Here is a 22,441-nt window from a genome sequence, read left to right as displayed (position 1 = left end):
TATATTTGTATTGAAGCACTAGCTCTTTTGGTCAACTTACACTTTGTACATCCTTATACATTATTATTTTACAGTAAAAGTAATAATAATAATAATAATTTTATTTATATAGCGCCAACATATTCCGCAGCGCTTTACAAATTATAGAGGGGACTTGTACAGACAATAAACATTACATCATAACAGAAATACAGTTCAAAACAGATACCAGGAGGAGTGAGGGCCCTGCTCGCAAGCTTACAAACTATGGGGAAAAGGGGAGACACGAGAGGTGGATGGTAACAATTGCTTTAGTTATTCGGACCAGCTATAGTGTAAGGCTCAGGTGTTCATGTAAAGCTGCATGAACCAGTTACCTGCCTAAGTATGTAGCAGTACAGACACAGAGGGCTAATACTGCATAAAGTGTATGAGAACATGAGGAGTAACCTTTTTTTTTTTTTTTTTATTATAAATAGGCCACACAGGGATCGTTAGGTTAATGCATTGAGGCGGTAGGCCAGTCTGAACAAATGAGTTTTTAGGGCAGTACTATTTGAACCAAATTTACAACTTGCAGTGCTCTTCTCATCTTGATTCTCTGCTATTTGCTTGTACTCTCCCTCAAAGACCTTCATATTACTATATCAATTTTTGTGCTCTTTTAATATTGCATAGTAAAAATATAAATTTACCTATATATATAAATCTCCCCTTGAGAAAGCGTAACAGCGAAACGTGCGTCGGGGCACTGGTGTCTGTACGTTGGGTCCCTTCGCCTTAATATGGGTAAGCTCTATTCTACCTTTATATTAGATATGGACTGATTAAGCTTTTTTATTGTCTTCCGATAAAATACTGCATGATAAACAGATAGACGGACTGATTATTTTTGTCACTATACTGGCTTAATAATCTGTACAATGATTTACGGATTCATGCCTTGCATGCAAATTCTTATGTGGATCATGGAAGTTCTTTAATATTCCCTTTGTTTGATATAGACTACCTTGCTACCCTTTACTTTTTGTGAAAGCCCCCTCCCACCTTTATCTGCTCGATTTTATCCCCTTTTGAATCCTCTTACATGTCCCATTTACTCTCTGGTTCATGTCTTTTTTACATTTAATCCTTAATAAAAAAATATATATATTTTATACTATATTGAGTGATGTTTTTCTGGGTACTTTGTAACCTGACTTTGGTTGTATATGTTAGTAGAACCCACCGGTTGTTGATCTTTATATGATGGGAAAACCCATATAACTACACACAGAAAAACCCACGATGGTCACAGAAATAGCTTGAATCTGACAAAAGTAATAGTAAATAAAAAATCTATGTAAATGAACAAATGGAAGTCAGACATTGCTTTTCAACCATTCTTCCACATAATTAAAAAAAAATAAAACACATGGAATAGGCCTCGACAGAAATGATGGAAACCCGAAAATAATGTGACAAAAAGGACATATTAAATCAAGGTGTGTTCACTAACTAGTATCACAGGTGTCTACAATCTTAGGAATCAGTGAGTGGGCCAGTATATAGGGCTACAGATACTCACAGTTCTGTTTGGCGACATCAGTTGTATCACACTCAACATGGACCAGAGGAAGCAAAGGAAAGAGTTGTCTCAGGAGATTAGAAAGAAAATTATAGACAAACATGTTAAAGGTAAAAGTTATAAGACCATCTCCAAGCAGCTTGATGTTCCAACAATTTTGCCCACGTGTGTATGTTTATATGTCTTTAGGATAGGCTACGTCCTCTGTATTAGCCTCATCCCTTTCTTAAAGTTGACTTTTCACAATTTTTTTTCATCTTGAACTGGACAAACAATGTAATGGCAGCAGAACAGAATAAAAACATTTTTTTGTTTTATTATTTTGCTTTTTTGTTACATTGATATTAACAATCAATGTATTTGACACCTAATAAGTTAGTTATCTTTAAATCCAAGAGGGTGTTTTCAGAGTTTTCACTGGAGACATGAAATTATTCCCCCTGTATGGCGTTGCCCAATCATAAACAGGCAACACCATACAGAAGAAAAAGAACACACCCCGACCATAGCTTAGTAGCTTAGAGCAGGTTACTCAGTGTTTAAAATGTTATTACATATAGCCTGATCTCCTGGTCAAACCTCTTGCATGATTAGAAAGTGCTGGGAGTAGAGTACAGATAGCTAACACTTTTCAGATAAAATCATAGTAGTCAGTGTGGGAAAGAGGGCAGCACAGATGAGTTTAGATTTGCCACAAGAAAACCCTTCTGTCAGCTCGCCTCCTTTTATAGCAATGTCACATCTTCTGTACCCCTCCTCTTTACAGACTCGGTGCCTCTCCAGTGATGAGCTCAAAGTTGTTAGTTATCATACTTATATCTGTCTTGCTCACAGCAACTTTTAATCGCTCTGCAATAAGTGCCAAGCTGGATGTCACAACCTCTCACACAGGGGTTGAATGTTCTGAGCTAATGTAGTGTATGTTCGTGTTCTCCTGTGTTGCTGACTGCTTATTATTGGGCAACATCATACATGGGAAAGAAGTACACGTCTCCATTAAAATGTAAATGAACTCATATGTTGCCAAATACTAAAATCTCCCAAATTTTATTATGTTCTGCAGCCACTATTATATGGTATGTCTAGTTTAACATATATCATAAGATATCTTTGTGTGGAAACTTCCTGAAGAAGAAGCCATGAGCTTCGAAACGCGTTGAATAAACCACCCGAACATCTTACAAGTATATCTGGATCTATTATTTGTCGCAGCAGCGCGGATGTAATCCACATTTCATCTATTATAACGGTTCTGAGAGGTCGCAGCGCCGACCTGTGGATCTGCAGCAGCTGACAAACTACACGCTCGTACTGTGTACTACCAGGTGAGCAGTTCTCTCACAATTGATCAGAAACAATCCTGGGGATAAGACCCTATTTGCGCTTTTTTTGTCTCCTATCTTTCAATACTAGTTTAACATGAAAAATTTAATGAAAGCTTCTTTAAAGTGTATATCGAAAACTTTTTTCTTTACTATGAGCCTGAAAACTATTAACAGCAGCTTTTTGCCAATGTCAAGTCGACAGAGCAGCAAATTCTTTTCTGCTCCACTCTATTGATGCGGCTTGACTGCTGACATCATACTGGTTGAGAATGGTCTCCCTGCTGCCTAACTACAGGAAGCCGGCTGTCAATCAGTATGATGCCGGCAGTCATGCCTCATCAATAGAGCAGCTCTTCTTCTTCTGGGCTGCTCTACTTACAAGGAGCAGCGGAATTGCCAGAAGGAGCAATCGGAAGTGTTGAGCCACCCCCTAGTGTTCGAGTTCGGTTCGGTTGGTCGAATTGGGGCGTGTTCGACGAATTTCATGGCATTGATGTTAACTTGGAGACACTCCTGTATCATCCTCTCTAGGCGTTTGCTATGCGTCAGACTTCATGTCTCCTGTGGACTTGCAAAGGATGGTCGAAAATATGGTTGAAACGATTGGAAAAAATTGCTGTTACCACCAGATACGATGTTACTGTTTCGGTTTGAGTAATGACTCGACAGTCTCATGGTTGGCAAGTTAGAACTCAGATATTCACTATGTGCACCACTGGTGTTTTGTGGAAAAGCAGATTTAAGATTCTGTAACAGTCTCTGCTGATACTCCTGCATGCGTGAATCTTTTTCTATGGCAGGAATTATTTCGCCAAATTTACTTTTATACCGGGGATCTAAGAGTGTGGCAACCCAGGAGTCGGCATTACTTCGGATTCTGACAATCCGAGGGTCATGTTGCAGGTAGTGCAGCAAGAAGGCACTCATGTGTCTTGCACATCCAGGAGGACCAAGTCCTTGTTGTCTTGGTGGCGACGAGGTGAGAATCATGCTTCCTTCCTCTGCACTCCCCCCCCAACCTCGCACAACAGAAATTTGATCAAGGTCTCCCTCATCTGATGAGTCTTCCATGCCCAGTGCCAGTTCATCCTCCATACTTCTTCCTTGGCTCCTGCACCTTCCTCAACAGTTTGGCTGCTACCATGCGCCCTCAGTAATCCCTCTCCCCCACCCTCCAATGTCAGCCGCCTTGGTGCTGCCGACTGTCTGGACCTTGGAGATATTATCCCTTCTGCATACAACTCCTCCTGTTCCTCCTCCTCCTCGTCCCACCACCTGACACCAAACACTGTTTAAGTTGTGCTCCACCATGTAAATGACCAGAATAGTCATGCTGATAATGGCATCGTCGATACTAAACATCTTCGTCGCTATTTCAAAACTGTAGAAGGGTGCATAGGTCCCTGATCTGTGACCACTCCTGCAGCGTGATTTGCCCCACCTCTTGATCTCGTTGGCCCAGCCTATACGTCATAACATATTGCACCAGGGCTCGTTGGTGCTGCCACAGTCGCTGCAACATGTGCAGACTTGAATTCCACCGTGTGGGCACATCGCATTTCAGCCGGTGTACTGGCAGGCCCAACGACTTCTGTAGGGATGTAAGTCGTTGAGCTGCATGATGCGAATGGCGGAAGTGAGCACACAGTGACCGTGCCCTCTGCATAAGCCCATCTAGATCAGGATAGTGGGATAAAAATTGCTGGACAACCAGGTTCAAAACGTGAGCCATGCAAGCCACATGTGTGACATTGCCGCAGCAATGGGTTAGATGCAGTAAAAATTTAGATACACAGGCAGTGTAGCTAGCTTCACAGGCGAGCTACACCGCTGACTTGCAGACACTGCTGCTAAGCCCAAAAAGATTTACTGGGTTAAATGCAGTAAAAAAATATTAGATACACAGGCTGTGTAGGTAACTTCACAGGCAAGCTACTCAGATGACTACAAGACAATTCTACTAGCCCAATAGGATTGGCTGAGCTAGATTACACCAAATCCAGTGACAAATACTTGCACAGCACTGGCACAGACCTGCCAGGCAAAAAGTGCTATGAACTGCTACCCTGAAAAGGGCTGATATTACAACTAGTCCCGACTACCTAAACCTATCTCTATCTAACTGCAAATTCGCTCGCAATTCACACTCTTAGGGCTCCTTCTCACCTGCAAGAAATACGTCTGAGTCTCCAGGTTAAAACCCTGCTCTGGTGTCGGCACTCCAGAGCGGAGCGTGCGGCCACACAGAAATACATGGAGTTGCACGCTCCGCTCTGGAGTGCCGGTGCTAGAGCTGGGTTTTAACCTGCGAGAATTGGACATATTTCTCACAAGTGAGAAGGAGCGCTTATACTGTATAGCACCCACAGAAGCAGCGGTGCCGTCTAACACTAAGCTGCAGCAGTGAGGAAATGGTGACGACGGGGAAAATGGCTGGTTCTTATAGGGCAAGGACATGTGACATACACAGCCAATGACACATGCCCTTCCTTGTGCGCATCACATGCACGTTGCTGTGTGTGTGTGCACTGCTGATAGGCTGAGAGACTGCACCGCCCCACTGTAAATGCGGAAAAGAAAAAAAATGGAGATTCGCATTACTTCAGCATAGATCTGTCCCCCGCCCTCCCCTGCACACTATACACTGAAACAGTCTATTAACATTGATAAACAGTTTTAATGTGAAAATCAAGTTAGGCTTTTGGTGAACGAACAGTTATCGAACAGAAACTCGAACAGCCGAATTTAAAGCAAATTGTTCGAGTTACATAGTTACATAGTTACATAGTTATTAAGGTTGAAGGAAGACTTTAAGTCCATCTAGTTCAACCCATAGCCTAACCTAACATGCCCTAACATGTTGATCCAGAGGAAGGCAAAAAAAACCCATGTGGCAAAGAGTAAGCTCCACATTGGGGAAAAAAATTCCTTCCCGACTCCACATACGGCAATCAGACTAGTTCCCTGGATCAACACCCTATCAAGGAATCTAGTGTATATACCCTGTAACATTATACTTTTCCAGAAATGTATCCAGTCCCCTCTTAAATGTAAGTAATGAATCACTCATTACAACATCATACGGCAGAGAGTTCCATAGTCTCACTGCTCTTACAGTAAAGAATCCGCGTCTGTTATTATGCTTAAACCTTTTTTCCTCCAAACGTAGAGGATGCCCCCTTGTCCCTGTTTCAGGTCTATGATTAAAAAGATCATCAGAAAGGTCTTTGTACTGTCCCCTCATATACTTATACATTAACATAAGATCACCGCCCAAAACAGCTCGAATTTGAGATTGGTGAAGAGTTCGACTCGAACACCGCTCATCTCTAGTGATTGGTGACCACTCTGTGCTGGTGCCGGGTAGAACATGCAGGTAGTTTGCAATTACCTGCTTGTTAGTTTTTAGGCACAGTCTTGGTGCTGCCATCTGTCCAGGTGCCGCCGCCTGTCCTGTGCTGACTGCTATGCTGTTGGACTACTGCCTGTAATGTAAGTACTGGTGTTCTTTTTTTTTGGCTACATTGTGTTTGGCTTTTAACAAGTTTAAATTTTGTTTTATTTATTTTTTCTGCAGTGTTTCACTTGACTGCTGCTTGCTCTTCAACCATGTCCTCAAGTGAAGAACTGACTGCTTCCCAGGGTGGATATGACACCGATTATGAAATCAAATTTGCTATTCTGATTGGTATGTATTGACTGCCGATACTATACCTGTTTTAAATCATGTAATTTCTTTACAGGTACCTTCCACTGATGAAGAGCAGGAGCAGTCAAGTGGAAATTAGTCTTCCCAGGGTCGTCGGGCCCATGTGTCTCAGGAGGAAAGACGTGGTGTAAATATTCTTTTAACCCCTTCCCGACCCATGACGCCACGTAGGCGTCATGAAAGTCGGTGCCATTCCGACCCATGACGCCTATGTGGCGTCATGGAAAGATCGCGTCCCTGCAGGCCGGGTGAAAGGGTTAACTCCCATTTCACCCGATCTGCAGGGACAGGGGGAGTGGTAGTTTAGCCCAGGGGGGGTGGCTTCACCCCCTCGTGGCTACGATCGCTCTGATTGGCTGTTGAAAGTGAAACTGCCAATCAGAGCGATTTGTAATATTTCACCTATTATAACGGGTGAAATATTACAATCCAGCCATGGCCGATGCTGAAATATCATCGGCCATGGCTGGAAATACTAATGTGCCCCCACCCCACCCCACCGATCGCCCCCCCAGACCCCCGATCTGGCCGGTACACTGCTCCGGCTCCCCTCCGTCCAGTGCTCCGCTCCCCCCCCCGTGCTCTTGTCCGCTCCCCCCGTGCTCCAATCACCCCCCCGTGCTCCGATCACCCCCCCTGCACTCCGATCCACCCCCCCCCGGTGCTCCATTCCACCCCCCCGTGCTCCGTTCCAGCCCCCCCGTGCTCCGTTCCACGCCCCCGTTCTCCGTTCCACCCCTCCCGCGCTCCGATTCCCCCCCCCCGTGCTCCGATCCCCCCCCCGTGGTCCCCCCCACCCCATCATACTTACCGATCCAGCCGGGGTCCCGTCCGTCTTCTCCCTGGGCGCCGCCATCTTCCAAAATGGCGGGCGCATGCGCAGTGCGCCCGCCGAATCTGCCGGCCGGCAGATTCGTTCCAAAGTGCATTTTGATCACTGAGATAGATTATATCTCAGTGATCAAAATAATAAAAATAATAAATGACCCCCCCCCCCTTTGTCACCCCCATAGGTAGGGACAATAAAAAAATAAAGAAATTTTTTTTTTCCACTAATGTTAGAATAGGGTTAGGGTTAGGGGTAGGGTTAGGGTTAGGGGTAGGGTTAGGGCTAGGGTTAGGGCTAGGGTTAGGGTTAGGGTTAGGGCTAGGGGTAGGGTTAGGGTTAGGGCTAGGGTTAGGGTTAGGGCTAGGGGTAGGGTTAGGGGTAGGGTTAGGGTTAGGGTTAGGGGTAGGGTTAGGGCCAGGGTTAGGGTTAGGGTTAGGGTTAGGGTTAGGGGTAGGGATAGGGGTAGGGTTAGGGCTAGGGTTAGGGTTAGGGTTAGGGCTAGGGGTAGGGTTAGGGTTAGGGTTAGGGGTAGGGATAGGGGTAGGGGTAGGGTTAGGGGTAGGGGTAGGGTTAGGGCTAGGGTTAGGGCTAGGGTTAGGGTTTCGGTATGTGCACACGTATTCTGTTCCTCTGCGGATTTTTCCGCTGCGGATTTGATAAATCCGCAGTGCTAAACCGCTGCGGATTTATGGCGGATTTACCGCGTTTTTTTCTGCGCATTTCACTGCGGTTTTACAACTGCGATTTTCTATTGGAGCAGTTGTAAAACCGCTGCGGAATCCGCACAAAGAAGTGACATGCTGCGGAATGTAAACCGCTGCGTTTCCGTGCAGTTTTTCCGCAGCATGTGTACAGCGATTTTTGTTTCCCGTAGGTTTACATTGAACTGTAAACTCATGGGAAACTGCTTCGGATCCGCAGCGTTTTCCGCAGCGTGTGCACATACCTTTAGAATTAGGCCATGTGCACACGGTGCGGATTTGGCTGCGAATCCGCAGCAGTGTTCCATCAGGTTTACAGTACCATGTAAACATATGAAAAACCAAATCCGCTGTGCCCATGGTGCGGAAAATACTGCGCGGAAACGCTGCGTTGTATTTTCCGCAGCATGTCAATTCTTTGTGCGGATTCCGCAGCGTTTTACACCTGTTCCTCAATAGGAATCCGCAGGTGAAATCCGCACAAAAAACACTGGAAATCCGTGGAAAATCCGCAGGTAAAACGCAGTGCCTTTTACCCGTGGATTTTTCAAAAATGGTGCGGAAATATCTCACACGAATCCGCAACGTTGGCACATAGCCTTAGGGTTAGGGTTGGAATTAGGGTTGTGGTTAGGGTTAGGGGTGTGTTGGGGTTAGGGTTGTGGTTAGGGGTGTGTTGCGGTTAGGGTTGTGATTAGGGTTATGGCTACAGTTGGGATTAGAGTTAGGGGTGTGTTGGGGTTAGTGTTGGAGGTAGAATTGAGGGGTTACCACTGTTTAGGCACATCAGGGGTCTCCAAACGCAACATGGCGCCACCATTGATTCCAGCCAATCTCGTATTCAAAAAGTCAAATGGTGCTCCCTTACTTCCGAGCCCTGACGTGTGCCCAAACAGTGGTTTACCCCCACATATGGGGTACCAGCATACTCAGGACAAACTGCGCAACAATTACTGGGGTCCAATTTCTCCTGTTACCCTTGTGAATCTAAAAAAATGCTTGCTAAAACATAATTTTTGAGGAAAGAAAAATGATTTTTTATTTTCACGGCTCTGCGTTGTAAACGTCTGTGAAGCACTTGGGGGTTCAAAGTGCTCACCACATATCTAGATAAGTTCCTTGGGGGGTCTAGTTTCTAAAATGGGGTCACTTGTGGGGGTTTCTACTGTTCAGGCACACCAGGGGCTCTGCAAACGCAACGTGACACCCGCAGACCATTCCATCAAAGTCTGCATTTCAAAAGTCACTACTTCCCTTCTGAGCCCCGACGTGTGCCCAAACAGTGGTTTACCCCCACTCATGGGGTATCAGCGTACTCAGGAGAAACTGGACAACAACTTTTGGGGTCCAATTTCTCCTGTAACCCTTAGGAAAATAAAAAATTCTGGGCTAAATAATTATTTTTGAGGATAGAAAACGTATTTATTATTTTCACGGCTCTGCATTATAAACTTCTATGAAGCACTTGGGGGTTCAAAGTGCTCACCACACATCTAGATAAGTTCCTTTCGGGGTCTAGTTTCCAAAATGGGGTCACTTGTGGGGGGTTTCTACTGTTTAGGCACATCAGGGGCTCTGCAAACGCAACGTGACGCCCGCAGAGCATTCCATCAAAGTCTGCATTTCAAAACGTCACTACTTCAATTCCAAGCCCCGGCATGTGCCCAAACAGTAGTTTACCCCCACATATGGGGTATCACCGTACTCAGGAGAAACTGGACAACAAATATTGGGGTCAAATTTCTCCTGTTACCCTTGGGAAAATAAAACATTCTGGGCTAAATAATTATTTTTGAGGAAAGAAAACGTATTTATTATTTTCACGGCTCTGCATTATAAACTTCTATGAAGCGCTTGGGGGTTCAAAGTGCTCACCACACATCTAGATAAGTTCCTTTGGGGGTCTAGTTTCCAAAATGGGGTCACTTGTGGGGGGTTTCTACTGTTAAGCCACATCAGGGGCTCTGCAAACGCAACGTGACGCCCACAGAGCATTCCATCAAAGTCTGCATTTCAAAACGTCACTACTTCACTTCCGAGCCCCGGCATGTGCCCAAACAGTGATTTACCCCCACATATGGGGTATCAGCGTACTCAGGAGAAACTGGACAACAAATTTTGGGGTCAAATTTCTCCTGTTACCCTTGGGAAAATAAAAAATTGCAGGCTAAAAGATCATTTTTGAGAAAATAATTTTTTTTTTTTATTTTCATGGCTCTGCGTTATAAACTTCTGTGAAGCACTTGGGGGTTCAAAGTCCTCACCACACATCTAGATTAGTTCCTTTGGGGGTCTAGTTTCCAAAATGGTGTCATTTCTGGGGGATCTCCAATGTTTAAGCACACAGGGGCTCTCCAAACGTGACATGGTGGATTGGAGCTAATTTTCCATTTAAAAAGCCAAATGGCGTGCCATCCCTTCCGAGCCCTGCCGTGCGCCCAAACAGTGGTTTACCCCCACATATGGGGTATCAGCGTACTCAGGACAAACTGGACAACAATATTTGGGGTCCAATTTCTCCCATTATCCTTGGCAAAATAGGAAATTCCAGGCTAAAAAATCATTTTTGAGGAAAGAAAAATTATTTTTTATTTTCATGGCTCTGCGTTATAAACTTCTGTGAAGCACCTGGGGGTTTAAAGTGCTCAATATGCATCTAGATAAGTTCCTTTGGGGGTCTAGTTTCCAAAATGGGGTCACTTGTGGGGGAGCTCCAATGTTTAGGCACACAGGGGCTCTCCAAACGCGACATGGTGTCCGCTAACAATTGGAGCTAATTTTCCATTCAAAAAGTCAAATGGCGCGCCTTCCCTTCCGAGCCCTGCCGTGTGCCCAAACAGTGGTTTACCCCCACATATGAGGTATCGGCGTACTCGGGAGAAATTGCCCAACAAATTTTATGATCCATTTTATCCTACTGCCCATGTGAAAATGAAAAAATTGAGGCGAAAAGAATTTTTTTGTGAAAAAAAAGTACTTTTTCATTTTTACAGATCAATTTGTGAAGCACCTGAGGGTTTAAAGTGCTCACTAGGCATCTAAATAAGTTCCTTGGGGGGTCTAGTTTCCAAAATGGGGTCACTTGTGGGGGAGCACCAATGTTTAGGCACACAGGAGCTATCCAAACGCGACATGGTGTCCGCTAACGATGGAAATAATTTTTCATTCAAAAAGTCAAATGGCGCTCCTTCCCTTCCGAGCCTTACCATGTGCCCAAACAGTGGTTTACCCCCACATGTGAGGTATTGGTGTACTCAGGAGAAATTGCCCAACACATTTTAGGATCCATTTTATCCTGTTGCCCATGTGAAAATGAAAAAATTGAGGCTAAAAGAATTTTTTTGTGAAAAAAAAGTACTTTTTCATTTTTACGGATCAATTTGTGAAGCACCTAGGGGTTCAAAGTGCTCACTGCATCTAGATAAGTTCCTTGGGGCGTCTAGTTTCCAAAATGGGGTCACTTGTGGGGGAGCTCCAATTTTTAGGCACACGGGGGCTCTCCAAACGTGACATGGTGTCCGCTAAAGAGTGGAGCCAATTTTTGATTCAAAAAGTCAAATGGCGCTCCTTCCCTTCCAAGCCCTGCCGTGCGCCCAAACAGTGGTTTACCCCCACATATGAGGTATCAGCGTACTCAGGACAAATTGGACAACAACTTTCGTGGTTCAGTTTCTCCTTTTACCATTGGGAAAATAAAAAAATTGTTGCTAAAAGATAATTTTTGTGACTAAAAAGTTAAATGTTCATTTTTTCCTTCCATGTTGCTTCTGCTGCTGTGAAGCACCTGAAGGGTTAATAAACTTCTTGAATGTGGTTTTGAGTACCTTGAGGGGTGCAGTTTTTAGAATGGTGTCACTTTTGGGTATTTTCAGCCATATAGACCCCTCAAACTGACTTCAAATGTGAGGTGGTCCCTAAAAAAAATGGTTTTGTAAATTTCGTTGTAAAAATGACAAATCGCTGGTCAAATTTTAACCCTTATAACTTCCTAACAAAAAAAAATTTTGTTTCCAAAATTGTGCTGATGTAAAGTAAACATGTGGAAAATGTTATTTATTAACTATTTTGTGTCACATATCTCTCTGGTTTAACAGAATAAAAATTCAAAATGTGAAAATTGCGAAATTTTCAAAATTTTCGCCAAATTTCCGTTTTTATCACAAATAAACGCAGAATTTATTGACCTAAATTTACCACTAACATGAAGCCCAATATGTCATGAAAAAACAATCTCAGAACCGCTAGGATCCGTTGAAGCGTTCCTGAGTTATTACCTCATAAAGGGACACTGGTCAGAATTGCAAAAAACGGCAAGGTCTTTAAGGTCAAAATAGGCTGGGTCATGAAGGGGTTAATCAGAGTTGTAATTGATTTTTTTTTTATTTTTACTTACAATTATTTTGTTTTATTGGATCTATAGGTTCCACAATGGGAAGAAGCCAAACAGGACATTGAAAATGAGCAACTAATTCACCAAGAGCGAGTACCGTTGTGGGACACCCGTGATCGTCAGCACTCCAACATTGCTGTGATTCGACGACTCTGGGAAGAAGTGGCCAGTGCTGCATGATTGGGACCGTGCCACGCCACGTACCAGAAATGATTTTGGTAAGTATTGCAATGTGGTGTGACACGCCAGTGAAACTGTGAATGTAGGTGCATTGTTTTACAATTAATTGCTTCCTTTTTTTCCCCCCTTCACAGTGAAGAGAATACGAGTGCGTTGGCGCTCGATGAAGGATCGCTTCAACAAAGACATGAGACAGGAGAACCAGGTTAAAAGTGGTGCTGCTCAAAGGTTACTAAGAAAATACAAATACCACCAGAACCTTGCTTTTCTGAGGCCTGCGCTTGCTACGCGAATGTGAGTATCTTTTGTGTTGTCTTACTATTATTTAACCTTTTTTGTTTTTTACTAATGTTTTTCTTTTATTTTCACCACAGAACCTGGTGCAGCACCACACAACCTGGATCATCCTCTGTTGGAGCAGACCCTCATCGACCAGTCAATGAACAGGCACAATCCCAATCATCCACCAGCGATGTAGCAACCTGTCAAACCTCATAGGCTGAGGAACAGGCAGCCGTCGGGCCATCAGGTTTTCCCCTTTCCCAGCCCTCTGCCGCTGCTTTTGTTGGGTCTTCTTGTTAGCGGCAGAGGATTCAAAGAAATCCTACTCCAACCGGAATCAGAACCAAGACCGACACAGCGGGAAATATTAAAAATGTATATATTTATTTAGTGACAAAATAAAAGACCTTTAAAATATACAGACATTATGTTCCATCAAAAAATGCATATATTTACATAAAAACATATATATAGAAAAATGTGCACGTAGCAGGACTTCATATGGCAGGTTACTCCGTCATAATACTACATAGTAAATAAATAATTAATGTCCCCAGGGACTCAATGCTTATTATAGCGCCATATTGCACATAAAAAAGTGTTCCAAAAATTCAAAAAAATAAAAAAATGAATAAGGTGTGCAGACAATGTGTCACTTAATCAATAAAAGGGAGGGGTAATCCGGATCTATAAGGATCATAAAAGTGCAAAAATGTGCTTGAAATAAGGTGCTATACATAAAGTGCAATGCGTGCTATATCTAAAGTGCAATGCATGCACGCTATCTGGAGTCACTTACTTATAAAGATGGGGGGAGTTGTATTAGGACCGCCAATTGCCTGCAAACGTGCACCCCGACGCGCGTTTCGGAAGCGCTGTTCCTTCGTCAGGGGGTGAGGGCCTGAGAGATGTCACTCATGCACAAGTTTAGGCACTTAAGCTCGGTATTCCAGGATGGGATTAAGGTGCTTGGTGATAGACTGAAGAGTGGGTTCACCCATGTGAACACACTTCTACGAGATGTCAAAAAAACGCCTGGAAGCCGACCTTGAGAGACCGGCGCAACTTTTTCCTTCAATAGAGCAGGAAGTGTTGGAAAACCTTACGCCTCAATTCCAGCTCAACGTTGTGCAGCTCTGCCAGGCTGCTTACAGCCACGCATTGCAGCAGTCCGGAAGCTACAATCCACAGGCTGGAGGATATTACTAGCAGCCGAATATCTACTTTCAAACTCCCACATGAGAACAGATAAGTATTTTTTGTAATTAACCCCTTACTGACCTCGGACGGGATAGTACGTCCAAGGTCAGCTCCCCTGCTTTGATGCAGGGCTCCGCGGTGAGCCCGCATCAAAGCCGGGACATGTCAGCTGTTTTGAACAGCTGACATGTGCCCGCAATAGCGGTGGGTGAAATCGCGATTCACCCGCCGCTATTAACTAGTTAAATGCCGCTGTCAAACGCAGACAGCGGCATTTAACTACCGCATCCGGCCGGGAGGCCGGATATGAGCTCATCGCCGACTCCCGTCACATGATCGGAGGTCGGCGATGCTTCTCCATTGTAACCATAGAGGTTCTTGAGACCTCTATGGTTACTGATCGCCGGTAGCTGTGAGCACCACCCTGTGGTCGGTGCTCACAGCACACCTGATTTTCTACTACATAGCAGCGAACATAAGATTGCTGCTATGTAGCAGAGGCGATCGGGTTGTGCCTGCTTCTAGCCTCCCATGGAGGCTATTGAAGCATGGCAAAAGTTAAAAAAAAAGTTTAAAAAAATGTGAAAAAAATAAAAAAAATATAAAAGTTTAAATCACCCCCCTTTCGCCCCAATCAAAATAAATCAATAAAAAAAAAAATCAAACCTACACATATTTGGTATCGCCACGTTCAGAATCGCCCGATCTATCAATAAAAAAAGCATTAACCTGATCGCTAAACGGCGTAACGAGAAAAAAAATCAAAACGCCAGAATTATGTTTTTTTGGTCGCCGCAACTTTGCATTAAAATGCAATAACGGGCGATCAAATGAACGTATATGCACCGAATTGGAATTATTAAAAACGCCAGCTCGGCACGCAAAAAATAAGCCCTCAACCGACCCCAGATCATGAAAAATGGAGACACTACGAGTATCGGAAAATGGCGCAATTTTTCTTTTTTTTAGCAAAGTTTGGAATTTTTTTTCACCACTTAGGTAAAAAATAACCTAGACATGTTAGGTGTCTATGAACTCATAGTGACCTGGAGAATCATAATGGCAGGTCAGTTTTAGCATTTAGTGAACCTAGCAAAAAAGCCAAACAAAAAACAATTGTGGGACTGCCCTTTTTTTTGCAATTTCACTGCACTTGGAATTTTTTTCCCGTTTTCTAGTACACGACATGGTAAAACCAATGATGTCGTTCAAAAGTACAACTCGTCCCGCAAAAAATAAGCCCTCACATGGCCAAATTGACGGAAAAATAAAAATGTCATGGCTCTGGGAAGGAGGGGAGCAAAAAACGAACATGGAAAATCCCAAGGTCATGAAGGGGTTAAGATACTCAGTTCCACTTCCAGCAGGTTTCATAATCCGAATGTGTTTGCCATCCACAGCCCTCACACAGTTAGGAAAATTACAAATGTTCTTGAATTTTTCAGCATTTTCAAGCCAGAGTTCAGTTGTGGGTTTGGGGAGGAATTCTTGATGCAGAACGTCACATAAAGCCCTGCAGGTGTCTCCAACAATCCCAGAAAGGGTAGACACTTCAGTCCAGAATTGGAAATGGAGAGATGATAAGGTCTCTCCGGTAGCCAGGAATCTGCCGAACAGAAAATGGAAATAAAAAAATTAATACATGGGTTTTCTAACAATAATACTATAAACATGTGTTTGTTTTTCAAAATTACGTACCTCAGGGTCACCAACAGACGTTCCCCGGCAGGAATTGCTCTACGGAGTTATGTGTCATGCCTGGTAATTGATCCTTGGACACTTTGCAGCAAGTCAGCGAAACTCCGTTCAGACATCCTTGTGTAGTCAAAAAACTTCTGAGGGTTTGCACGCAGCTCGGAGTATAACGAGTGGTAGACTCCATGACTCTCTTGGAGTTCAAGGATGGGGTGTTGCCAGTAGCAATGATGACATATTCTCAGTCTTTGTCTTCTTCTTTCTTCTTGATAAGCAAAAGCAAAGGCAACAGCCAATTTTAATTGTAAATCCAGATTAGAATAGAAGCTCTCCATGTCAAGATCTATCTTGCAGAAGGATACAGCAGCCAAAGACGAGGATTTCCTCAGTGCAGTGTGTCTATATATATATAGAGAGAGAGAGAGAGAGAGAGAGAGAAGTCCCATGAGACATGCCCATTGGGTGTCTGATGTCAAGGAAAAGTTACTGTAAAACATTGGAAATATCGAACGCATGCGCATAAACAATGCAAATGCATGAAAACGCTGCTTTTTATGTCATGCGTAAGATGATGCGGATAAAAAAAGCTATGTAAGCATGCGTTTGTATGTGTTTTTGCATGCGTTTACGCATGTGGATGATATGCTGCAGACTCAAACGCTGCCCCATGACTCCTGCATTAGAGGCGGAGGTTGACATGATGGCTCTGGACGGAGAGGCAAGGAAGTCTGTCATGCTATGACCTCCCCAGGCGGGGAACACCTTTGACAAAGTACTGCAAATACTTGAAGAGACGCATGGAGACCTCACAGACGTAGGGGAGTTATGCACGCATTCGTTTAGGCATATTCAAGGAGAGGGGGAGACTGTGATGCAGTACATGAACGTGCTACAGGAGCTATCGCAATCCTTAAGAAAAACGGCATAGGATTAGGACCCCCGACATAGTGCTGCGAGACCAGTTAGTGACGGGCCTGAGATGCGCTGGTTGGGCGGGCTTTGCGTGAGTGCCTGCGAGTTAACCCACACATGACTTTTGCCAACATTGGGGAAGAAGCGGACATAGGCAAGCGAGAGCTGGGGATTGCAGCCTTGACAGGGATGGTCAGGAGTTGAGATGTATCCGCCTCCAACGAGGAAGAAGCGAAGTGGTCCCGCGACCAAGGAATGGAGAAAATATGGACAGCAATCGAGAACCTGAAGGTAGTCTATATTGCCACCTTGGAGATCCACGCCTTACCCCAAGGTAACTCACCTCAACAATTGAAAAGGTTACAGGAGAGGTGTGGGGCATGAAAATAACTTTAGCAGCAGCTCCCGAATTCAACCACATATCGTCGCTGAGAAGAACAAAGGTGGAGGTAGTATGCTTCCTGTAGTGGTCGATGATCGAGTGCTGGGCGTGCGGACGAGTGGGACACCAGTCCAGAAATTGCCCTAACCGAGAAAAGCAACGGCAAAGATCTGCTCCCCCCTCTGAAGATTCTGCTAACTGGAGAGAATGCCTCCCCTGGAGGGAATGGTACAGCGGGAGGAGAGAAGCCGCACCTAGAGCCACAATGATGGATGCTGAGAAGAGATGGGGAAAGTGTTGACTGGCTACAGTGAGATGTCTGCACTATTTAGGCGCATGGAGGTGAGTCTGGTGAAACTCCAAGCTGGATCCGAAGGTCCCGTCTGTGAGATTTGACCAAAAGGAGAAGGGACGTCTGCCCGAGTGGTCCACAGGAGTAAATCGATACCTTGCCTACCACAAGTTCCCAAAGAAGGGAAGAAAGCAACAAGTGATCCTGCGACACTCGTTCCCGAGGTTCCCGATGGTGAGAAGGAAGAACCACTTGCACCATTCCCTAAAGTGGAAAGTTTGCTGCCGTCAGCTCACAAGATCCTGACCGGATGGAAGAGATGAAGCAGCTGTGTGAGACAGAGAGTGAGGCTGAAAAGGAATGGGAAGTGATGCTCGCAGAGCCCAGCGCGGATGACGAAGGGTCTGGCCTGCACGGTCTTATTTCGTCTTATTCCAGTTCTGATGGGAGTGCGCCTGTCACTGAGAGGACGAGCTATGGAGAATTGCCAGTACTACATTCCCAAGCTGAGGAACCCGAGCAAAAAGTCCCCAAGGTTTCTGCTGATGATAAAGAAAAGGGTGACCCGTCTGATCAAACGTCTGCTGGCAGCAAAAACAAGAAGAAAAAGATGGAAGCCGTTGAGAAACCTAAGGTGACAACACAAAATTCATCTGAGGAATTTTCTTCTACAGCTATTGATGATAAAGAGGAAGAATTTCTCAACTTGACTCACGAGCCACTCCTAGACCGTTTCTTTTGGCAGATGGTGGAACAAGAAAGGCAGGAGAGGGCATGAAAATTGCGGGTGTCCGTCTCCCCTCAAAAGAGCGAAAAGGGGAATGAAGAGTTCTCACCCATGGAATGGTGAGCTAAAAGAGAAGAGGAATGTAAGGAGACAGATCAGACAGTGTGTACCTGTATGCAGGGTCCGGAACTGAAAGAGCTGCATTCTGTGTTCCCAGGGGAAAGCCTGAGTGGGGCAGCCTTTCCTTGCAGTCTGGAGTAAGCCTGAGTGAGACAGGGCTTCCTGCAGTCCCAGGAGGGCAGGAAGAGCTAAAGAAGTGGCGAAGGAGTAAGAGAGGAGGAAAGTGCATGAAGCAGAGCAGTCTGGCACCGGCAGAGAGCAGCGCAGAGAGCAGCGTGCTGAATGGTGAGTGGCACGCTCTGCTTCCCCACCTGAGAGGACTGACTTGGCGACGGACCGCATAGAAGGAGCACCCGTTGCCTTCGGAGAGAGTCGTGCAGAGCAGGGCTGTGGGGAGCAGAGTCTTGCAGAGCCGTGCCCACAGAGCAGAGCCAAGCGGGGTGCTGTAGCAGCCAAAAAGGGGAGTGCGCCATCCAGGGAGCACCAGCGCCACACAGACCAGCGACCTCCGTCGACAGCGGGGACCAGAAAAAGATACAGGCAGTGCGTACCTGGTGACCGCCATAAAGCCAGGTGCCAGTCTCTCCAGAATAGTGAGTACCGTGCAAGTGCTGCTTGACAGAGACCGGAGCGTGGCCGTCAGCTACCCCTAACTGTGCTAGTAGTTAATATTGGCCCAGACACTTGTGACCTAACCTTGCCAGCGTATGTTTATAGAGCCACACTGGGATCTACAGGACTGTGGCCCTCACTGTTAGTTAGCCACTACAGTATATGGACTAGGGGCAGTGCAAGGTATCGGAGACCAACCACTGTCACCAGAAGAAGGGGAATTGTTATGTGCTGAACCCCATTAGTAAGGACACTGCGCCCGCCGTTGCTATAGAGTATGCAGCAGGAGCTGCAGTGTTTGTACTTCCTGTAACCCTTGTTACCAGATTGTCGTCATTTGTACTGTTGTACTTCAGTTTTGCCACTTATACTGTTTAATTATTTACCTCCCTGGTTGGAGTATTTTCCCTGTAAATAAACCTGTTAACCCTTGCCCTGCCTCCCGTCCATCACTGCATCCCACGTACCTGCTAGAACCCTTCATCAGCACCGAAGCCGGCATCAAAGTCAGGGACACAACATATGAAGTAAATATCTCGTATAGTACATCATATGTCATGAAAAGGGTTAAGGTTCCTGCCCAGCTTGTTGGCTGTCCCTGTACCTTACAGGAACATTAATTAATAGGGAGTGATAATGGTATGGACACAGTTTTGCTGCAGTCATCAATTTAGAAGAAAAATTCTGGAAAAAAAAATAGTACTATGGAAAACTAGTACTATGAAAAATTGAGGCACTGCACGTAAAAGTACAAAAGATAACAGAGGGTATTGCAAAAGAAATCTAAAGGCCCAGACAGTCTGGTGGAAAATCGGCCTAGAAAGATAATAGATTCCGAATGGCACAAAGTAAATATAAAAAATCTAAAATAAACAATATGTGAAGCAACTTGGAAAAGTCCACAAAAAATAAGATAATGCACATTTTCTAACTAGTAAAACAGAAGAATGAATGTTGGCCCCATACAAAAAGCATCACAGGATTAGTATTGCATTACACTTTGTGGCAGATATATTAAAACTGTCTAATTTTTAGACAGTGAAGGCTTAGACTAGACTTAAAATATGTCAAATTGATAAAAACTATACATATTTTATGGAATTGATGCATCTTTAGAAACATTACACCATCTATTGGATGTCTTTCTTTAATCACTAATTTGTGCAAAAAAAATGGCACTTTTTTGGTACATGTTGCATTTCAGGCCGCGTCTCCTTTCCTACAATTCATGCCCCTATGTATGTATGCCTGTTTTTAGAACAAATTGAGCCATGATAGCTAGGTTTTTGTGGCATTAAGCATAGCAAATCTCTCTCTGTGATTTTAATGGTCACTCTCTTAGGATACATTTCTTCTGTATCATGACAGTGTAGAAAAAAAGACTAACTTACTATTGGAGACTTGTAAAGCTATATAAGGTTGTCTAGTTCAGTTTGAAGGTATCACAATGTGCTGACCACCTCATTGGTTCACATTTTCTATAGGTATGGCCAGGACCGGACTGGCCATCTGGCAATTCTGCCAAATGCCAGAAGGGCCTGTCTAGTCGTGGGCTACCTTGTCTGCTACATTGTTAACAGAATTGGTGTTCTCAAGACACCCGTACTGTAAAGAGTTGTGATGGAGGTATCATTAGAAATATTGGTTTGGTACTAAATCTTCCTTTCCTACATGCAGGGTAATATTAGCAATATATATATCATCTGGTGCTTGGGGACGGGGACAACATGGACCTGTGTGATTTCAAATTCCAGGGCTGAATTTCAGTCCCAGTCCGTACCTGGGTATGGCCAACATGGCATTTACATCATGGCAGTGGCGCGTCCAGGATCTACTGTGGTTTTTAAATTGTCTGACTCACAATTCTTTGTTCTTGCTGGGTAACAGCTGTGATTCTACTAGTGAGAAAATCATTCCCCCACAAAATCAAAAAATGTTAAATAGGCGATTTAGAAACCCTGGTGGCAGCTGACAACTGAAGTTTGCATTTGCATGTCACCCACACCACTTCTGCAATGCAAACATTACATATTGCCATACCTTAAACATGCATGTTCTGTGTACACAGAAAGGAGGAGCCAGCACTCATTCCTCAGGAACACAAAGATTATTGTCTGAAAACTCAACATGACTAAAGGCCGCCATGAGTTGTGAATTCTGTGGTCAAGCTCCCTCCTGTGGTCATGAGTGGTACTTCGGCTGGTTCTGTCTATGAGCTTCCTCTGGTGGATGTGAGTGGGGCTGCGGCTTCTGAGTTTCCTTCCTCAGGTGACGAGGTTAAGTCGTTAGGTGCTGCTCTATTTACCTCCACCTAGTTCTTTGTTCCTTGCCTCCAGTCAATGTTCCAGTATTGGTCTTGCTCTCTCCTGGATTGTCTTGTGGCCTGTCTGCCCTGCATAATTTAAGTTCTGCTTGTGTTACTTTTGTTTGCTATTTTTTCTGTCCAGCTTGCTATATTGGTTTTTCTTGCTTGCTGGAAGCTCTGGGACGCAGAGGGAGCACCTCCGTGCCGTTAGTCGGTACGGAGGGTCTTTTTGCGCCCTCTGCATGGTTGTTTGTAGGTTTTTGTGCTGACCGCAAAGCTATCTTTACTATCCTCGGTCGATTCAGTAGGTCGGGCCTCACTTTGCTAAAACCTATTTCATCTCTGTGTTTGTATTTTCATCTTTACTCACAGTCATTATATGTGGGGGCTGCCTTTTCCTTTGGGGAATTTCTCTGAGGCAAGGTAGGCTTATTTTTCTATCTTCAGGGCTAGCTAGTTTCTCAGGCTGTGCCCGAGGCGCCTAGGTCTGGTCAGGAGCGCTCCATGGCTACCTCTAGTGTTGTGTGATAGGATTAGGGATTGCGGTCAGCAGAGTTCCCACGTCTCAGAGCTCGTCCTATGTTATTCATAACTATCAGGTCACTTTGTGTGCTCTTAATCACCAGGTCCATTGTGTTTCTGAATCACCAGTTCATAACAGCCATGCACATTAGATCATTCAGTTGGCAGCCATCTTTTCAAGCTTTCCCATCACACATGAGCGCTCACTCAGCTCCTGTGTTCTCTGTGGGAGAGTCGTTGCTAGACATCTCCAGGGGACAATACAATTAACAATCCGAAATCGAACATGACTAATTAAGCTTTCCCAGGGCTCCCATAAACAAATGGAAAGAGCTCCCATACGCATTAGATTGTCGGCCGAACCTGTCGATATCGGCAGATTTGCCGACAGTAGTCTAATGTGTATGGAGGGCTAAAATCTCTTTTATCTTGTCAACTTTGTAAAGTTACAGTAAATCAATAGGTTTGACCATATGCAGGAAAGATTTACAACTGATCTCCAGTAAGTCCAATCAGGAAATTAATAAGATTTAAGCACAATTTTGGCTTAATCAGTGAACCAATAACCCTCTTAAGGTGCATTTTAACTGCACATTTATACTTTGCCACCAAGTATGCAATGTAAATTGGCTACTCATCCTTCTTGGTTAAGAGCTAAATGCTCAATCATCATGTGAAATTATTTTTTGGCTTGCTTAAATGATCATTGTTT

Source organism: Ranitomeya imitator, chromosome 1 (assembly GCF_032444005.1).
Source record: "Ranitomeya imitator isolate aRanImi1 chromosome 1, aRanImi1.pri, whole genome shotgun sequence".
NCBI lineage: Eukaryota > Metazoa > Chordata > Amphibia > Anura > Dendrobatidae > Ranitomeya > Ranitomeya imitator.
This window is presented reverse-complemented; position numbering follows the sequence as displayed.